At 42.6% G+C, this 16,579-nt stretch overlaps 37 non-coding genes and 3 pseudogenes across 37 annotated transcripts; all 40 read right to left on the bottom strand.

Moving 5' to 3' along the window:
- Window positions 1–184: 184 nt before the first annotated feature.
- LOC142482908 (5S ribosomal RNA) lies at window positions 185–303 on the bottom strand. Its single transcript, XR_012797107.1, has one exon. It is a non-coding gene; the product is annotated as a 5S ribosomal RNA (ribosomal RNA).
- Window positions 304–589: 286 nt separating this feature from the next.
- LOC142482133 (5S ribosomal RNA) lies at window positions 590–708 on the bottom strand. Its single transcript, XR_012796380.1, has one exon. It is a non-coding gene; the product is annotated as a 5S ribosomal RNA (ribosomal RNA).
- Window positions 709–994: 286 nt separating this feature from the next.
- Window positions 995–1,113, bottom strand: LOC142482132 (5S ribosomal RNA). The gene has a single exon (XR_012796379.1). It is a non-coding gene; the product is annotated as a 5S ribosomal RNA (ribosomal RNA).
- Window positions 1,114–1,399: 286 nt separating this feature from the next.
- On the bottom strand, window positions 1,400–1,518 carry LOC142482131 (5S ribosomal RNA). The gene has a single exon (XR_012796378.1). It is a non-coding gene; the product is annotated as a 5S ribosomal RNA (ribosomal RNA).
- Window positions 1,519–1,804: 286 nt separating this feature from the next.
- LOC142482129 (5S ribosomal RNA) lies at window positions 1,805–1,923 on the bottom strand. Its single transcript, XR_012796376.1, has one exon. It is a non-coding gene; the product is annotated as a 5S ribosomal RNA (ribosomal RNA).
- A 286-nt stretch (window positions 1,924–2,209) lies between these two features.
- Window positions 2,210–2,328, bottom strand: LOC142482128 (5S ribosomal RNA). Its single transcript, XR_012796375.1, has one exon. It is a non-coding gene; the product is annotated as a 5S ribosomal RNA (ribosomal RNA).
- Window positions 2,329–2,614: 286 nt separating this feature from the next.
- On the bottom strand, window positions 2,615–2,733 carry LOC142482127 (5S ribosomal RNA). Its single transcript, XR_012796374.1, has one exon. It is a non-coding gene; the product is annotated as a 5S ribosomal RNA (ribosomal RNA).
- A 286-nt stretch (window positions 2,734–3,019) lies between these two features.
- LOC142482126 (5S ribosomal RNA) lies at window positions 3,020–3,138 on the bottom strand. The gene has a single exon (XR_012796373.1). It is a non-coding gene; the product is annotated as a 5S ribosomal RNA (ribosomal RNA).
- A 286-nt stretch (window positions 3,139–3,424) lies between these two features.
- Window positions 3,425–3,543, bottom strand: LOC142482125 (5S ribosomal RNA). The gene has a single exon (XR_012796372.1). It is a non-coding gene; the product is annotated as a 5S ribosomal RNA (ribosomal RNA).
- A 286-nt stretch (window positions 3,544–3,829) lies between these two features.
- Window positions 3,830–3,948, bottom strand: LOC142482478 (5S ribosomal RNA). The gene has a single exon (XR_012796713.1). It is a non-coding gene; the product is annotated as a 5S ribosomal RNA (ribosomal RNA).
- A 286-nt stretch (window positions 3,949–4,234) lies between these two features.
- LOC142482124 (5S ribosomal RNA) lies at window positions 4,235–4,353 on the bottom strand. The gene has a single exon (XR_012796371.1). It is a non-coding gene; the product is annotated as a 5S ribosomal RNA (ribosomal RNA).
- A 286-nt stretch (window positions 4,354–4,639) lies between these two features.
- Window positions 4,640–4,758, bottom strand: LOC142482123 (5S ribosomal RNA). Its single transcript, XR_012796370.1, has one exon. It is a non-coding gene; the product is annotated as a 5S ribosomal RNA (ribosomal RNA).
- Window positions 4,759–5,044: 286 nt separating this feature from the next.
- LOC142482122 (5S ribosomal RNA) lies at window positions 5,045–5,163 on the bottom strand. The gene has a single exon (XR_012796369.1). It is a non-coding gene; the product is annotated as a 5S ribosomal RNA (ribosomal RNA).
- Window positions 5,164–5,449: 286 nt separating this feature from the next.
- LOC142482502 (5S ribosomal RNA) lies at window positions 5,450–5,568 on the bottom strand (annotated as a pseudogene).
- A 286-nt stretch (window positions 5,569–5,854) lies between these two features.
- On the bottom strand, window positions 5,855–5,973 carry LOC142482121 (5S ribosomal RNA). The gene has a single exon (XR_012796368.1). It is a non-coding gene; the product is annotated as a 5S ribosomal RNA (ribosomal RNA).
- Window positions 5,974–6,259: 286 nt separating this feature from the next.
- LOC142482120 (5S ribosomal RNA) lies at window positions 6,260–6,378 on the bottom strand. Its single transcript, XR_012796367.1, has one exon. It is a non-coding gene; the product is annotated as a 5S ribosomal RNA (ribosomal RNA).
- Window positions 6,379–7,054: 676 nt separating this feature from the next.
- On the bottom strand, window positions 7,055–7,173 carry LOC142482757 (5S ribosomal RNA). Its single transcript, XR_012796961.1, has one exon. It is a non-coding gene; the product is annotated as a 5S ribosomal RNA (ribosomal RNA).
- Window positions 7,174–7,468: 295 nt separating this feature from the next.
- LOC142482348 (5S ribosomal RNA) lies at window positions 7,469–7,587 on the bottom strand. Its single transcript, XR_012796587.1, has one exon. It is a non-coding gene; the product is annotated as a 5S ribosomal RNA (ribosomal RNA).
- A 286-nt stretch (window positions 7,588–7,873) lies between these two features.
- Window positions 7,874–7,992, bottom strand: LOC142482118 (5S ribosomal RNA). The gene has a single exon (XR_012796365.1). It is a non-coding gene; the product is annotated as a 5S ribosomal RNA (ribosomal RNA).
- Window positions 7,993–8,278: 286 nt separating this feature from the next.
- On the bottom strand, window positions 8,279–8,397 carry LOC142482907 (5S ribosomal RNA). Its single transcript, XR_012797106.1, has one exon. It is a non-coding gene; the product is annotated as a 5S ribosomal RNA (ribosomal RNA).
- Window positions 8,398–8,683: 286 nt separating this feature from the next.
- On the bottom strand, window positions 8,684–8,802 carry LOC142482117 (5S ribosomal RNA). Its single transcript, XR_012796364.1, has one exon. It is a non-coding gene; the product is annotated as a 5S ribosomal RNA (ribosomal RNA).
- A 286-nt stretch (window positions 8,803–9,088) lies between these two features.
- Window positions 9,089–9,207, bottom strand: LOC142482116 (5S ribosomal RNA). The gene has a single exon (XR_012796363.1). It is a non-coding gene; the product is annotated as a 5S ribosomal RNA (ribosomal RNA).
- A 286-nt stretch (window positions 9,208–9,493) lies between these two features.
- On the bottom strand, window positions 9,494–9,612 carry LOC142482115 (5S ribosomal RNA). The gene has a single exon (XR_012796362.1). It is a non-coding gene; the product is annotated as a 5S ribosomal RNA (ribosomal RNA).
- Window positions 9,613–9,898: 286 nt separating this feature from the next.
- Window positions 9,899–10,017, bottom strand: LOC142482114 (5S ribosomal RNA). The gene has a single exon (XR_012796361.1). It is a non-coding gene; the product is annotated as a 5S ribosomal RNA (ribosomal RNA).
- Window positions 10,018–10,303: 286 nt separating this feature from the next.
- Window positions 10,304–10,422, bottom strand: LOC142482113 (5S ribosomal RNA). The gene has a single exon (XR_012796360.1). It is a non-coding gene; the product is annotated as a 5S ribosomal RNA (ribosomal RNA).
- A 286-nt stretch (window positions 10,423–10,708) lies between these two features.
- LOC142482112 (5S ribosomal RNA) lies at window positions 10,709–10,827 on the bottom strand. Its single transcript, XR_012796359.1, has one exon. It is a non-coding gene; the product is annotated as a 5S ribosomal RNA (ribosomal RNA).
- A 286-nt stretch (window positions 10,828–11,113) lies between these two features.
- On the bottom strand, window positions 11,114–11,232 carry LOC142482111 (5S ribosomal RNA). Its single transcript, XR_012796358.1, has one exon. It is a non-coding gene; the product is annotated as a 5S ribosomal RNA (ribosomal RNA).
- Window positions 11,233–11,518: 286 nt separating this feature from the next.
- LOC142482110 (5S ribosomal RNA) lies at window positions 11,519–11,637 on the bottom strand. Its single transcript, XR_012796357.1, has one exon. It is a non-coding gene; the product is annotated as a 5S ribosomal RNA (ribosomal RNA).
- Window positions 11,638–11,923: 286 nt separating this feature from the next.
- Window positions 11,924–12,042, bottom strand: LOC142482499 (5S ribosomal RNA; annotated as a pseudogene).
- Window positions 12,043–12,328: 286 nt separating this feature from the next.
- Window positions 12,329–12,447, bottom strand: LOC142482109 (5S ribosomal RNA). The gene has a single exon (XR_012796356.1). It is a non-coding gene; the product is annotated as a 5S ribosomal RNA (ribosomal RNA).
- A 286-nt stretch (window positions 12,448–12,733) lies between these two features.
- On the bottom strand, window positions 12,734–12,852 carry LOC142482107 (5S ribosomal RNA). Its single transcript, XR_012796354.1, has one exon. It is a non-coding gene; the product is annotated as a 5S ribosomal RNA (ribosomal RNA).
- Window positions 12,853–13,138: 286 nt separating this feature from the next.
- LOC142482106 (5S ribosomal RNA) lies at window positions 13,139–13,257 on the bottom strand. The gene has a single exon (XR_012796353.1). It is a non-coding gene; the product is annotated as a 5S ribosomal RNA (ribosomal RNA).
- Window positions 13,258–13,543: 286 nt separating this feature from the next.
- LOC142482105 (5S ribosomal RNA) lies at window positions 13,544–13,662 on the bottom strand. The gene has a single exon (XR_012796352.1). It is a non-coding gene; the product is annotated as a 5S ribosomal RNA (ribosomal RNA).
- A 286-nt stretch (window positions 13,663–13,948) lies between these two features.
- LOC142482104 (5S ribosomal RNA) lies at window positions 13,949–14,067 on the bottom strand. Its single transcript, XR_012796351.1, has one exon. It is a non-coding gene; the product is annotated as a 5S ribosomal RNA (ribosomal RNA).
- Window positions 14,068–14,353: 286 nt separating this feature from the next.
- On the bottom strand, window positions 14,354–14,472 carry LOC142482103 (5S ribosomal RNA). The gene has a single exon (XR_012796350.1). It is a non-coding gene; the product is annotated as a 5S ribosomal RNA (ribosomal RNA).
- Window positions 14,473–14,758: 286 nt separating this feature from the next.
- LOC142482498 (5S ribosomal RNA) lies at window positions 14,759–14,877 on the bottom strand (annotated as a pseudogene).
- Window positions 14,878–15,163: 286 nt separating this feature from the next.
- LOC142482102 (5S ribosomal RNA) lies at window positions 15,164–15,282 on the bottom strand. The gene has a single exon (XR_012796349.1). It is a non-coding gene; the product is annotated as a 5S ribosomal RNA (ribosomal RNA).
- Window positions 15,283–15,568: 286 nt separating this feature from the next.
- On the bottom strand, window positions 15,569–15,687 carry LOC142482101 (5S ribosomal RNA). Its single transcript, XR_012796348.1, has one exon. It is a non-coding gene; the product is annotated as a 5S ribosomal RNA (ribosomal RNA).
- Window positions 15,688–15,973: 286 nt separating this feature from the next.
- On the bottom strand, window positions 15,974–16,092 carry LOC142482849 (5S ribosomal RNA). The gene has a single exon (XR_012797049.1). It is a non-coding gene; the product is annotated as a 5S ribosomal RNA (ribosomal RNA).
- Window positions 16,093–16,378: 286 nt separating this feature from the next.
- Window positions 16,379–16,497, bottom strand: LOC142482100 (5S ribosomal RNA). The gene has a single exon (XR_012796347.1). It is a non-coding gene; the product is annotated as a 5S ribosomal RNA (ribosomal RNA).
- Window positions 16,498–16,579: the final 82 nt, after the last annotated feature.

Genomic DNA, 16,579 nt, shown 5'->3' with positions numbered 1-16,579 from the left:
GTACTATAGACGGAATTCTTGATGTCAGAATTCTATTTTGGAAGGTTGCATTGTGTTGAACTTTCTGAGGAAAAAACGATATATTTCTTTGCCACTGCGGGAAAAAAGTAGTAAAAAATGAAACATTTTCATTTGCTGCAAGGAATGCCATGTATATTTTCATTAGGGAAGCAAAAAATAAAAACACCCACAGCACCTGGTATTCCCAGGCAGTCTCCCAACCCAGTACTAATCAAGCCTCACCCTGCTTAGCTTCCGAGATCTGACGGGATCGGGCGCTGTCAAGGTAGTATGGCCGTAGGTGGAGATTGCTGTCTCATGATATCCTCTCATTCTTAAATCCATGAGCCTATATCTTGCTCCATGCATACACAGAGACTGAGAAAATGACAGGTGCACTCAAATGTACTATAGACGGAATTCTTGATGTCAGAATTCTATTTTGGAAGGTTGCATTGTGTTGAACTTTCAGAGGAAAAAACGATAGATTTCTTTGCCACTGCGGGAAAAAAGTAGCAAGAAATGAAACATTTTCATTTGCTGCGAGGAATGCCATGTATATTTTCATTAGGGAAGCGAAAAATAAAAACCCCTACAGCACCTGGTATTCCCAGGCAGTCTCCCAACCCAGTACTAATCAAGCCTCACCCTGCTTAGCTTCCGAGATCTGACGGGATCGGGCGCTGTCAAGGTAGTATGGCCGTAGGTGGAGATTGCTGTCTCATGATATCCTCTCATTCTTAAATCCATGAGCCTATATCTTGCTCCATGCATACACAGAGACTGAGAAAATGACAGGTGCACTCAAATGTACTATAGACGGAATTCTTGATGTCAGAATTCTATTTTGGAAGGTTGCATTGTGTTGAACTTTCAGAGGAAAAAACGATAGATTTCTTTGCCACTGCGGGAAAAAAGTAGCAAGAAATGAAACATTTTCATTTGCTGCGAGGAATGCCATGTATATTTTCATTAGGGAAGCGAAAAATAAAAACCCCTACAGCACCTGGTATTCCCAGGCAGTCTCCCAACCCAGTACTAATCAAGCCTCACCCTGCTTAGCTTCCGAGATCTGACGGGATCGGGCGCTGTCAAGGTAGTATGGCCGTAGGTGGAGATTGCTGTCTCATGATATCCTCTCATTCTTAAATCCATGAGCCTATATCTTGCTCCATGCATACACAGAGACTGAGAAAATGACAGGTGCACTCAAATGTACTATAGACGGAATTCTTGATGTCAGAATTCTATTTTGGAAGGTTGCATTGTGTTGAACTTTCAGAGGAAAAAACGATATATTTCTTTGCCACTGCGGGAAAAAAGTAGCAAGAAATGAAACATTTTCATTTGCTGCGAGGAATGCCATGTATATTTTCATTAGGGAAGCGAAAAATAAAAACCCCTACAGCACCTGGTATTCCCAGGCAGTCTCCCAACCCAGTACTAATCAAGCCTCACCCTGCTTAGCTTCCGAGATCTGACGGGATCGGGCGCTGTCAAGGTAGTATGGCCGTAGGTGGAGATTGCTGTCTCATGATATCCTCTCATTCTTAAATCCATGAGCCTATATCTTGCTCCATGCATACACAGAGACTGAGAAAATGACAGGTGCACTCAAATGTACTATAGACGGAATTCTTGATGTCAGAATTCTATTTTGGAAGGTTGCATTGTGTTGAACTTTCAGAGGAAAAAACGATAGATTTCTTTGCCACTGCGGGAAAAAAGTAGCAAGAAATGAAACATTTTCATTTGCTGCGAGGAATGCCATGTATATTTTCATTAGGGAAGCGAAAAATAAAAACCCCTACAGCACCTGGTATTCCCAGGCAGTCTCCCAACCCAGTACTAATCAAGCCTCACCCTGCTTAGCTTCCGAGATCTGACGGGATCGGGCGCTGTCAAGGTAGTATGGCCGTAGGTGGAGATTGCTGTCTCATGATATCCTCTCATTCTTAAATCCATGAGCCTATATCTTGCTCCATGCATACACAGAGACTGAGAAAATGACAGGTGCACTCAAATGTACTATAGACGGAATTCTTGATGTCAGAATTCTATTTTGGAAGGTTGCATTGTGTTGAACTTTCAGAGGAAAAAACGATAGATTTCTTTGCCACTGCGGGAAAAAAGTAGCAAGAAATGAAACATTTTCATTTGCTGCGAGGAATGCCATGTATATTTTCATTAGGGAAGCGAAAAATAAAAACCCCTACAGCACCTGGTATTCCCAGGCAGTCTCCCAACCCAGTACTAATCAAGCCTCACCCTGCTTAGCTTCCGAGATCTGACGGGATCGGGCGCTGTCAAGGTAGTATGGCCGTAGGTGGAGATTGATGTCTCATGATATCCTCTCATTCTTAAATCCATGAGCCTATATCTTGCTCCATGCATACACAGAGACTGAGAAAATGACAGGTGCACTCAAATGTACTATAGACGGAATTCTTGATGTCAGAATTCTATTTTGGAAGGTTGCATTGTGTTGAACTTTCAGAGGAAAAAACGATAGATTTCTTTGCCACTGCGGGAAAAAAGTAGCAAGAAATGAAACATTTTCATTTGCTGCGAGGAATGCCATGTATATTTTCATTAGGGAAGCGAAAAATAAAAACCCCTACAGCACCTGGTATTCCCAGGCAGTCTCCCAACCCAGTACTAATCAAGCCTCACCCTGCTTAGCTTCCGAGATCTGACGGGATCGGGCGCTGTCAAGGTAGTATGGCCGTAGGTGGAGATTGCTGTCTCATGATATCCTCTCATTCTTAAATCCATGAGCCTATATCTTGCTCCATGCATACACAGAGACTGAGAAAATGACAGGTGCACTCAAATGTACTATAGACGGAATTCTTGATGTCAGAATTCTATTTTGGAAGGTTGCATTGTGTTGAACTTTCAGAGGAAAAAACGATAGATTTCTTTGCCACTGCGGGAAAAAAGTAGCAAGAAATGAAACATTTTCATTTGCTGCGAGGAATGCCATGTATATTTTCATTAGGGAAGCGAAAAATAAAAACCCCTACAGCACCTGGTATTCCCAGGCAGTCTCCCAACCCAGTACTAATCAAGCCTCACCCTGCTTAGCTTCCGAGATCTGACGGGATCGGGCGCTGTCAAGGTAGTATGGCCGTAGGTGGAGATTGCTGTCTCATGATATCCTCTCATTCTTAAATCCATGAGCCTATATCTTGCTCCATGCATACACAGAGACTGAGAAAATGACAGGTGCACTCAAATGTACTATAGACGGAATTCTTGATGTCAGAATTCTATTTTGGAAGGTTGCATTGTGTTGAACTTTCAGAGGAAAAAACGATAGATTTCTTTGCCACTGCGGGAAAAAAGTAGCAAGAAATGAAACATTTTCATTTGCTGCGAGGAATGCCATGTATATTTTCATTAGGGAAGCGAAAAATAAAAACCCCTACAGCACCTGGTATTCCCAGGCAGTCTCCCAACCCAGTACTAATCAAGCCTCACCCTGCTTAGCTTCCGAGATCTGACGGGATCGGGCGCTGTCAAGGTAGTATGGCCGTAGGTGGAGATTGCTGTCTCATGATATCCTCTCATTCTTAAATCCATGAGCCTATATCTTGCTCCATGCATACACAGAGACTGAGAAAATGACAGGTGCACTCAAATGTACTATAGACGGAATTCTTGATGTCAGAATTCTATTTTGGAAGGTTGCATTGTGTTGAACTTTCAGAGGAAAAAACGATAGATTTCTTTGCCACTGCGGGAAAAAAGTAGCAAGAAATGAAACATTTTCATTTGCTGCGAGGAATGCCATGTATATTTTCATTAGGGAAGCGAAAAATAAAAACCCCTACAGCACCTTGTATTCCCAGGCAGTCTCCCAACCCAGTACTAATCAAGCCTCACCCTGCTTAGCTTCCGAGATCTGACGGGATCGGGCGCTGTCAAGGTAGTATGGCCGTAGGTGGAGATTGATGTCTCATGATATCCTCTCATTCTTAAATCCATGAGCCTATATCTTGCTCCATGCATACACAGAGACTGAGAAAATGACAGGTGCACTCAAATGTACTATAGACGGAATTCTTGATGTCAGAATTCTATTTTGGAAGGTTGCATTGTGTTGAACTTTCAGAGGAAAAAACGATAGATTTCTTTGCCACTGCGGGAAAAAAGTAGCAAGAAATGAAACATTTTCATTTGCTGCGAGGAATGCCATGTATATTTTCATTAGGGAAGCGAAAAATAAAAACCCCTACAGCACCTGGTATTCCCAGGCAGTCTCCCAACCCAGTACTAATCAAGCCTCACCCTGCTTAGCTTCCGAGATCTGACGGGATCGGGCGCTGTCAAGGTAGTATGGCCGTAGGTGGAGATTGCTGTCTCATGATATCCTCTCATTCTTAAATCCATGAGCCTATATCTTGCTCCATGCATACACAGAGACTGAGAAAATGACAGGTGCACTCAAATGTACTATAGACGGAATTCTTGATGTCAGAATTCTATTTTGGAAGGTTGCATTGTGTTGAACTTTCAGAGGAAAAAACGATAGATTTCTTTGCCACTGCGGGAAAAAAGTAGCAAGAAATGAAACATTTTCATTTGCTGCGAGGAATGCCATGTATATTTTCATTAGGGAAGCGAAAAATAAAAACCCCTACAGCACCTGGTATTCCCAGGCAGTCTCCCAACCCAGTACTAATCAAGCCTCACCCTGCTTAGCTTCCGAGATCTGACGGGATCGGGCGCTGTCAAGGTAGTATGGCCGTAGGTGGAGATTGCTGTCTCATGATATCCTCTCATTCTTAAATCCATGAGCCTATATCTTGCTCCATGCATACACAGAGACTGAGAAAATGACAGGTGCACTCAAATGTACTATAGACGGAATTCTTGATGTCAGAATTCTATTTTGGAAGGTTGCATTGTGTTGAACTTTCAGAGGAAAAAACGATAGATTTCTTTGCCACTGCGGGAAAAAAGTAGCAAGAAATGAAACATTTTCATTTGCTGCGAGGAATGCCATGTATATTTTCATTAGGGAAGCGAAAAATAAAAACCCCTACAGCACCTGGTATTCCCAGGCAGTCTCCCAACCCAGTACTAATCAAGCCTCACCCTGCTTAGCTTCCGAGATCTGACGGGATCGGGCGCTGTCAAGGTAGTATGGCCGTAGGTGGAGATTGCTGTCTCATGATATCCTCTCATTCTTAAATCCATGAGCCTATATCTTGCTCCATGCATACACAGAGACTGAGAAAATGACAGGTGCACTCAAATGTACTATAGACGGAATTCTTGATGTCAGAATTCTATTTTGGAAGGTTGCATTGTGTTGAACTTTCAGAGGAAAAAACGATAGATTTCTTTGCCACTGCGGGAAAAAAGTAGCAAGAAATGAAACATTTTCATTTGCTGCGAGGAATGCCATGTATATTTTCATTAGGGAAGCGAAAAATAAAAACCCCTACAGCACCTTGTATTCCCAGGCAGTCTCCCAACCCAGTACTAATCAAGCCTCACCCTGCTTAGCTTCCGAGATCTGACAGGATCGGGCGCTGTCAAGGTAGTATGGCCGTAGGTGGAGATTGCTGTCTCATGATATCCTCTCATTCTTAAATCCATGAGCCTATATCTTGCTCCATGCATACACAGAGACTGAGAAAATGACAGGTGCACTCAAATGTACTATAGACGGAATTCTTGATGTCAGAATTCTATTTTGGAAGGTTGCATTGTGTTGAACTTTCAGAGGAAAAAACGATAGATTTCTTTGCCACTGCGGGAAAAAAGTAGCAAGAAATGAAACATTTTCATTTGCTGCGAGGAATGCCATGTATATTTTCATTAGGGAAGCGAAAAATAAAAACCCCTACAGCACCTGGTATTCCCAGGCAGTCTCCCAACCCAGTACTAATCAAGCCTCACCCTGCTTAGCTTCCGAGATCTGACGGGATCGGGCGCTGTCAAGGTAGTATGGCCGTAGGTGGAGATTGCTGTCTCATGATATCCTCTCATTCTTAAATCCATGAGCCTATATCTTGCTCCATGCATACACAGAGACTGAGAAAATGACAGGTGCACTCAAATGTACTATAGACGGAATTCTTGATGTCAGAATTCTATTTTGGAAGGTTGCATTGTGTTGAACTTTCAGAGGAAAAAACGATAGATTTCTTTGCCACTGCGGGAAAAAAGTAGCAAGAAATGAAACATTTTCATTTGCTGCGAGGAATGCCATGTATATTTTCATTAGGGAAGCGAAAAATAAAAACCCCTACAGCACCTGGTATTCCCAGGCAGTCTCCCAACCCAGTACTAATCAAGCCTCACCCTGCTTAGCTTCCGAGATCTGACGGGATCGGGCGCTGTCAAGGTAGTATGGCCGTAGGTGGAGATTGCTGTCTCATGATATCCTCTCATTCTTAAATCCATGAGCCTATATCTTGCTCCATGCATACACAGAGACTGAGAAAATGACAGGTGCACTCAAATGTACTATAGACGGAATTCTTGATGTCAGAATTCTATTTTGGAAGGTTGCATTGTGTTGAACTTTCAGAGGAAAAAACGATAGATTTCTTTGCCACTGCGGGAAAAAAGTAGTAAAAAATTTCAGAGGTGCCTATATTCAACCTCCTCCTGTTTGGATTTGAACTCACTATCTCTTCCAAGTATCAGCTTGAACACTGCACACCCCAACTCTGTGAGCCACAAGCTCACCATATAACATGCTGAGTGTTCTGAGGCCTGTATGATATATTTCTAAATGACATGGGAGGCATAAGTGTATTATTGTGACCGTTAAAAAAATACATTCTTGAAGAATTACCTTAAATGGAGAAATTAAATCAGAGACTGAGAAAATGACAGGTGCACTCAAATATACTATAGACGGAATTCTTGATGTCAGAATTCTATTTTGGAAGGTTGCATTGTGTTGAACTTTCAGAGGAAAAAACAATATATTTCTTTGCCACTCCGGGAAAAAAGTAGCAAGAAATGAAACATTTTCATTTGCTGCGAGGAATGCCATGTATATTTTCATTAGGGAAGCGAAAAATAAAAACCCCTACAGCACCTGGTATTCCCAGGCAGTCTCCCAACCCAGTACTAATCAAGCCTCACCCTGCTTAGCTTCCGAGATCTGACGGGATCGGGCGCTTTCAAGGTAGTATGGCCGTAGGTGGAGATTGCTGTCTCATGATATCCTCTCATTCTTAAATCCATGAGCCTATATCTTGCTACATGCATACACAGAGACTGAGAAAATGACAGGTGCACTCAAATGTACTATAGACGGAATTCTTGATGTCAGAATTCTATTTTGGAAGGTTGCATTGTGTTGAACTTTCTGAGGAAAAAACGATATATTTCTTTGCCACTGCGGGAAAAAAGTAGTAAAAAATGAAACATTTTCATTTGCTGCAAGGAATGCCATGTATATTTTCATTAGGGAAGCAAAAAATAAAAACACCCACAGCACCCACAGCACCTGGTATTCCCAGGCAGTCTCCCAACCCAGTACTAATTAAGCCTCACCCTGCTTAGCTTCCGAGATCTGACGGGATCGGGCGCTTTCAAGGTAGTATGGCCGTAGGTGGAGATTGCTGTCTCATGATATCCTCTCATTCTTAAATCCATGAGCCTATATCTTGCTCCATGCATACACAGAGACTGAGAAAATGACAGGTGCACTCAAATGTACTATAGACGGAATTCTTGATGTCAGAATTCTATTTTGGAAGGTTGCATTGTGTTGAACTTTCAGAGGAAAAAACGATAGATTTCTTTGCCACTGCGGGAAAAAAGTAGCAAGAAATGAAACATTTTCATTTGCTGCGAGGAATGCCATGTATATTTTCATTAGGGAAGCGAAAAATAAAAACCCCTACAGCACCTGGTATTCCCAGGCAGTCTCCCAACCCAGTACTAATCAAGCCTCACCCTGCTTAGCTTCCGAGATCTGACGGGATCGGGCGCTGTCAAGGTAGTATGGCCGTAGGTGGAGATTGCTGTCTCATGATATCCTCTCATTCTTAAATCCATGAGCCTATATCTTGCTCCATGCATACACAGAGACTGAGAAAATGACAGGTGCACTCAAATGTACTATAGACGGAATTCTTGATGTCAGAATTCTATTTTGGAAGGTTGCATTGTGTTGAACTTTCTGAGGAAAAAACGATATATTTCTTTGCCACTGCGGGAAAAAAGTAGTAAAAAATGAAACATTTTCATTTGCTGCAAGGAATGCCATGTATATTTTCATTAGGGAAGCAAAAAATAAAAACACCCACAGCACCTGGTATTCCCAGGCAGTCTCCCAACCCAGTACTAATCAAGCCTCACCCTGCTTAGCTTCCGAGATCTGACGGGATCGGGCGCTGTCAAGGTAGTATGGCCGTAGGTGGAGATTGCTGTCTCATGATATCCTCTCATTCTTAAATCCATGAGCCTATATCTTGCTCCATGCATACACAGAGACTGAGAAAATGACAGGTGCACTCAAATGTACTATAGACGGAATTCTTGATGTCAGAATTCTATTTTGGAAGGTTGCATTGTGTTGAACTTTCAGAGGAAAAAACGATAGATTTCTTTGCCACTGCGGGAAAAAAGTAGCAAGAAATGAAACATTTTCATTTGCTGCGAGGAATGCCATGTATATTTTCATTAGGGAAGCGAAAAATAAAAACCCCTACAGCACCTGGTATTCCCAGGCAGTCTCCCAACCCAGTACTAATCAAGCCTCACCCTGCTTAGCTTCCGAGATCTGACGGGATCGGGCGCTGTCAAGGTAGTATGGCCGTAGGTGGAGATTGCTGTCTCATGATATCCTCTCATTCTTAAATCCATGAGCCTATATCTTGCTCCATGCATACACAGAGACTGAGAAAATGACAGGTGCACTCAAATGTACTATAGACGGAATTCTTGATGTCAGAATTCTATTTTGGAAGGTTGCATTGTGTTGAACTTTCAGAGGAAAAAACGATAGATTTCTTTGCCACTGCGGGAAAAAAGTAGCAAGAAATGAAACATTTTCATTTGCTGCGAGGAATGCCATGTATATTTTCATTAGGGAAGCGAAAAATAAAAACCCCTACAGCACCTGGTATTCCCAGGCAGTCTCCCAACCCAGTACTAATCAAGCCTCACCCTGCTTAGCTTCCGAGATCTGACGGGATCGGGCGCTGTCAAGGTAGTATGGCCGTAGGTGGAGATTGCTGTCTCATGATATCCTCTCATTCTTAAATCCATGAGCCTATATCTTGCTCCATGCATACACAGAGACTGAGAAAATGACAGGTGCACTCAAATGTACTATAGACGGAATTCTTGATGTCAGAATTCTATTTTGGAAGGTTGCATTGTGTTGAACTTTCAGAGGAAAAAACGATATATTTCTTTGCCACTGCGGGAAAAAAGTAGCAAGAAATGAAACATTTTCATTTGCTGCGAGGAATGCCATGTATATTTTCATTAGGGAAGCGAAAAATAAAAACCCCTACAGCACCTGGTATTCCCAGGCAGTCTCCCAACCCAGTACTAATCAAGCCTCACCCTGCTTAGCTTCCGAGATCTGACGGGATCGGGCGCTGTCAAGGTAGTATGGCCGTAGGTGGAGATTGCTGTCTCATGATATCCTCTCATTCTTAAATCCATGAGCCTATATCTTGCTCCATGCATACACAGAGACTGAGAAAATGACAGGTGCACTCAAATGTACTATAGACGGAATTCTTGATGTCAGAATTCTATTTTGGAAGGTTGCATTGTGTTGAACTTTCAGAGGAAAAAACGATAGATTTCTTTGCCACTGCGGGAAAAAAGTAGCAAGAAATGAAACATTTTCATTTGCTGCGAGGAATGCCATGTATATTTTCATTAGGGAAGCGAAAAATAAAAACCCCTACAGCACCTGGTATTCCCAGGCAGTCTCCCAACCCAGTACTAATCAAGCCTCACCCTGCTTAGCTTCCGAGATCTGACGGGATCGGGCGCTGTCAAGGTAGTATGGCCGTAGGTGGAGATTGCTGTCTCATGATATCCTCTCATTCTTAAATCCATGAGCCTATATCTTGCTCCATGCATACACAGAGACTGAGAAAATGACAGGTGCACTCAAATGTACTATAGACGGAATTCTTGATGTCAGAATTCTATTTTGGAAGGTTGCATTGTGTTGAACTTTCAGAGGAAAAAACGATAGATTTCTTTGCCACTGCGGGAAAAAAGTAGCAAGAAATGAAACATTTTCATTTGCTGCGAGGAATGCCATGTATATTTTCATTAGGGAAGCGAAAAATAAAAACCCCTACAGCACCTGGTATTCCCAGGCAGTCTCCCAACCCAGTACTAATCAAGCCTCACCCTGCTTAGCTTCCGAGATCTGACGGGATCGGGCGCTGTCAAGGTAGTATGGCCGTAGGTGGAGATTGATGTCTCATGATATCCTCTCATTCTTAAATCCATGAGCCTATATCTTGCTCCATGCATACACAGAGACTGAGAAAATGACAGGTGCACTCAAATGTACTATAGACGGAATTCTTGATGTCAGAATTCTATTTTGGAAGGTTGCATTGTGTTGAACTTTCAGAGGAAAAAACGATAGATTTCTTTGCCACTGCGGGAAAAAAGTAGCAAGAAATGAAACATTTTCATTTGCTGCGAGGAATGCCATGTATATTTTCATTAGGGAAGCGAAAAATAAAAACCCCTACAGCACCTGGTATTCCCAGGCAGTCTCCCAACCCAGTACTAATCAAGCCTCACCCTGCTTAGCTTCCGAGATCTGACGGGATCGGGCGCTGTCAAGGTAGTATGGCCGTAGGTGGAGATTGCTGTCTCATGATATCCTCTCATTCTTAAATCCATGAGCCTATATCTTGCTCCATGCATACACAGAGACTGAGAAAATGACAGGTGCACTCAAATGTACTATAGACGGAATTCTTGATGTCAGAATTCTATTTTGGAAGGTTGCATTGTGTTGAACTTTCAGAGGAAAAAACGATAGATTTCTTTGCCACTGCGGGAAAAAAGTAGCAAGAAATGAAACATTTTCATTTGCTGCGAGGAATGCCATGTATATTTTCATTAGGGAAGCGAAAAATAAAAACCCCTACAGCACCTGGTATTCCCAGGCAGTCTCCCAACCCAGTACTAATCAAGCCTCACCCTGCTTAGCTTCCGAGATCTGACGGGATCGGGCGCTGTCAAGGTAGTATGGCCGTAGGTGGAGATTGCTGTCTCATGATATCCTCTCATTCTTAAATCCATGAGCCTATATCTTGCTCCATGCATACACAGAGACTGAGAAAATGACAGGTGCACTCAAATGTACTATAGACGGAATTCTTGATGTCAGAATTCTATTTTGGAAGGTTGCATTGTGTTGAACTTTCAGAGGAAAAAACGATAGATTTCTTTGCCACTGCGGGAAAAAAGTAGCAAGAAATGAAACATTTTCATTTGCTGCGAGGAATGCCATGTATATTTTCATTAGGGAAGCGAAAAATAAAAACCCCTACAGCACCTGGTATTCCCAGGCAGTCTCCCAACCCAGTACTAATCAAGCCTCACCCTGCTTAGCTTCCGAGATCTGACGGGATCGGGCGCTGTCAAGGTAGTATGGCCGTAGGTGGAGATTGCTGTCTCATGATATCCTCTCATTCTTAAATCCATGAGCCTATATCTTGCTCCATGCATACACAGAGACTGAGAAAATGACAGGTGCACTCAAATGTACTATAGACGGAATTCTTGATGTCAGAATTCTATTTTGGAAGGTTGCATTGTGTTGAACTTTCAGAGGAAAAAACGATAGATTTCTTTGCCACTGCGGGAAAAAAGTAGCAAGAAATGAAACATTTTCATTTGCTGCGAGGAATGCCATGTATATTTTCATTAGGGAAGCGAAAAATAAAAACCCCTACAGCACCTTGTATTCCCAGGCAGTCTCCCAACCCAGTACTAATCAAGCCTCACCCTGCTTAGCTTCCGAGATCTGACAGGATCGGGCGCTGTCAAGGTAGTATGGCCGTAGGTGGAGATTGCTGTCTCATGATATCCTCTCATTCTTAAATCCATGAGCCTATATCTTGCTCCATGCATACACAGAGACTGAGAAAATGACAGGTGCACTCAAATGTACTATAGACGGAATTCTTGATGTCAGAATTCTATTTTGGAAGGTTGCATTGTGTTGAACTTTCAGAGGAAAAAACGATAGATTTCTTTGCCACTGCGGGAAAAAAGTAGCAAGAAATGAAACATTTTCATTTGCTGCGAGGAATGCCATGTATATTTTCATTAGGGAAGCGAAAAATAAAAACCCCTACAGCACCTGGTATTCCCAGGCAGTCTCCCAACCCAGTACTAATCAAGCCTCACCCTGCTTAGCTTCCGAGATCTGACGGGATCGGGCGCTGTCAAGGTAGTATGGCCGTAGGTGGAGATTGCTGTCTCATGATATCCTCTCATTCTTAAATCCATGAGCCTATATCTTGCTCCATGCATACACAGAGACTGAGAAAATGACAGGTGCACTCAAATGTACTATAGACGGAATTCTTGATGTCAGAATTCTATTTTGGAAGGTTGCATTGTGTTGAACTTTCAGAGGAAAAAACGATAGATTTCTTTGCCACTGCGGGAAAAAAGTAGCAAGAAATGAAACATTTTCATTTGCTGCGAGGAATGCCATGTATATTTTCATTAGGGAAGCGAAAAATAAAAACCCCTACAGCACCTGGTATTCCCAGGCAGTCTCCCAACCCAGTACTAATCAAGCCTCACCCTGCTTAGCTTCCGAGATCTGACGGGATCGGGCGCTGTCAAGGTAGTATGGCCGTAGGTGGAGATTGCTGTCTCATGATATCCTCTCATTCTTAAATCCATGAGCCTATATCTTGCTCCATGCATACACAGAGACTGAGAAAATGACAGGTGCACTCAAATGTACTATAGACGGAATTCTTGATGTCAGAATTCTATTTTGGAAGGTTGCATTGTGTTGAACTTTCAGAGGAAAAAACGATAGATTTCTTTGCCACTGCGGGAAAAAAGTAGCAAGAAATGAAACATTTTCATTTGCTGCGAGGAATGCCATGTATATTTTCATTAGGGAAGCGAAAAATAAAAACCCCTACAGCACCTGGTATTCCCAGGCAGTCTCCCAACCCAGTACTAATCAAGCCTCACCCTGCTTAGCTTCCGAGATCTGACGGGATCGGGCGCTGTCAAGGTAGTATGGCCGTAGGTGGAGATTGATGTCTCATGATATCCTCTCATTCTTAAATCCATGAGCCTATATCTTGCTCCATGCATACACAGAGACTGAGAAAATGACAGGTGCACTCAAATGTACTATAGACGGAATTCTTGATGTCAGAATTCTATTTTGGAAGGTTGCATTGTGTTGAACTTTCAGAGGAAAAAACGATAGATTTCTTTGCCACTGCGGGAAAAAAGTAGCAAGAAATGAAACATTTTCATTTGCTGCGAGGAATGCCATGTATATTTTCATTAGGGAAGCGAAAAATAAAAACCCCTACAGCACCTGGTATTCCCAGGCAGTCTCCCAACCCAGTACTAATCAAGCCTCACCCTGCTTAGCTTCCGAGATCTGACGGGATCGGGCGCTGTCAAGGTAGTATGGCCGTAGGTGGAGATTGCTGTCTCATGATATCCTCTCATTCTTAAATCCATGAGCCTATATCTTGCTCCATGCATACACAGAGACTGAGAAAATGACAGGTGCACTCAAATGTACTATAGACGGAATTCTTGATGTCAGAATTCTATTTTGGAAGGTTGCATTGTGTTGAACTTTCAGAGGAAAAAACGATAGATTTCTTTGCCACTGCGGGAAAAAAGTAGCAAGAAATGAAACATTTTCATTTGCTGCGAGGAATGCCATGTATATTTTCATTAGGGAAGCGAAAAATAAAAACCCCTACAGCACCTGGTATTCCCAGGCAGTCTCCCAACCCAGTACTAATCAAGCCTCACCCTGCTTAGCTTCCGAGATCTGACGGGATCGGGCGCTGTCAAGGTAGTATGGCCGTAGGTGGAGATTGCTGTCTCATGATATCCTCTCATTCTTAAATCCATGAGCCTATATCTTGCTCCATGCATACACAGAGACTGAGAAAATGACAGGTGCACTCAAATGTACTATAGACGGAATTCTTGATGTCAGAATTCTATTTTGGAAGGTTGCATTGTGTTGAACTTTCAGAGGAAAAAACGATAGATTTCTTTGCCACTGCGGGAAAAAAGTAGCAAGAAATGAAACATTTTCATTTGCTGCGAGGAATGCCATGTATATTTTCATTAGGGAAGCGAAAAATAAAAACCCCTACAGCACCTGGTATTCCCAGGCAGTCTCCCAACCCAGTACTAATCAAGCCTCACCCTGCTTAGCTTCCGAGATCTGACGGGATCGGGCGCTGTCAAGGTAGTATGGCCGTAGGTGGAAATTGCTGTCTCATGATATCCTCTCATTCTTAAATCCATGAGCCTATATCTTGCTCCATGCATACACAGAGACTGAGAAAATGACAGGTGCACTCAAATGTACTATAGACGGAATTCTTGATGTCAGAATTCTATTTTGGAAGGTTGCATTGTGTTGAACTTTCAGAGGAAAAAACGATAGATTTCTTTGCCACTGCGGGAAAAAAGTAGCAAGAAATGAAACATTTTCATTTGCTGCGAGGAATGCCATGTATATTTTCATTAGGGAAGCGAAAAATAAAAACCCCTACAGCACCTTGTATTCCCAGGCAGTCTCCCAACCCAGTACTAATCAAGCCTCACCCTGCTTAGCTTCCGAGATCTGACAGGATCGGGCGCTGTCAAGGTAGTATGGCCGTAGGTGGAGATTGCTGTCTCATGATATCCTCTCATTCTTAAATCCATGAGCCTATATCTTGCTCCATGCATACACAGAGACTGAGAAAATGACAGGTGCACTCAAATGTACTATAGACGGAATTCTTGATGTCAGAATTCTATTTTGGAAGGTTGCATTGTGTTGAACTTTCAGAGGAAAAAACGATAGATTTCTTTGCCACTGCGGGAAAAAAGTAGCAAGAAATGAAACATTTTCATTTGCTGCGAGGAATGCCATGTATATTTTCATTAGGGAAGCGAAAAATAAAAACCCCTACAGCACCTGGTATTCCCAGGCAGTCTCCCAACCCAGTACTAATCAAGCCTCACCCTGCTTAGCTTCCGAGATCTGACGGGATCGGGCGCTGTCAAGGTAGTATGGCCGTAGGTGGAGATTGCTGTCTCATGATATCCTCTCATTCTTAAATCCATGAGCCTATATCTTGCTCCATGCATACACAGAGACTGAGAAAATGACAGGTGCACTCAAATGTACTATAGACGGAATTCTTGATGTCAGAATTCTATTTTGGAAGGTTGCATTGTGTTGAACTTTCAGAGGAAAAAACGATAGATTTCTTTGCCACTGCGGGAAAAAAGTAGCAAGAAATGAAACATTTTCATTTGCTGCGAGGAATGCCATGTATATTTTCATTAGGGAAGCGAAAAATAAAAACCCCTACAGCACCTGGTATTCCCAGGCAGTCTCCCAACCCAGTACTAATCAAGCCTCACCCTGCTTAGCTTCCGAGATCTGACGGGATCGGGCGCTGTCAAGGTAGTATGGCCGTAGGTGGAGATTGCTGTCTCATGATATCCTCTCATTCTTAAATCCATGAGCCTATATCTTGCTCCATGCATACACAGAGACTGAGAAAATGACAGGTGCACTCAAATGTACTATAGACGGAATTCTTGATGTCAGAATTCTATTTTGGAAGGTTGCATTGTGTTGAACTTTCAGAGGAAAAAACGATAGATTTCTTTGCCACTGCGGGAAAAAAGTAGCAAGAAATGAAACATTTTCATTTGCTGCGAGGAATGCCATGTATATTTTCATTAGGGAAGCGAAAAATAAAAACCCCTACAGCACCTGGTATTCCCAGGCAGTCTCCCAACCCAGTACTAATCAAGCCTCACCCTGCTTAGCTTCCGAGATCTGATGGGATCGGGCGCTGTCAAGGTAGTATGGCCGTAGGTGGAGATTGCTGTCTCATGATATCCTCTCATTCTTAAATCCATGAGCCTATATCTTGCTCCATGCATACACAGAGACTGAGAAAATGACAGGTGCACTCAAATGTACTATAGACGGAATTCTTGATGTCAGAATTCTATTTTGGAAGGTTGCATTGTGTTGAACTTTCAGAGGAAAAAACGATAGATTTCTTTGCCACTGCGGGAAAAAAGTAGCAAGAAATGAAACATTTTCATTTGCTGCGAGGAATGCCATGTATATTTTCATTAGGGAAGCGAAAAATAAAAACCCCTACAGCACCTGGTATTCCCAGGCAGTCTCCCAACCCAGTACTAATCAAGCCTCACCCTGCTTAGCTTCCGAGATCTGACGGGATCGGGCGCTGTCAAGGTAGTATGGCCGTAGGTGGAGATTGCTGTCTCATGATATCCTCTCATTCTTAAATCCATGAGCCTATATCTTGCTCCATGCATACACAGAGACTGAGAA

This window comes from Ascaphus truei, unplaced genomic scaffold, assembly GCF_040206685.1.
Source record: "Ascaphus truei isolate aAscTru1 unplaced genomic scaffold, aAscTru1.hap1 HAP1_SCAFFOLD_282, whole genome shotgun sequence".
Taxonomy (NCBI): domain Eukaryota; kingdom Metazoa; phylum Chordata; class Amphibia; order Anura; family Ascaphidae; genus Ascaphus; species Ascaphus truei.
Note: the sequence above shows the minus strand (reverse complement) of the source record. Positions and strands in the feature narration are given on the sequence as shown.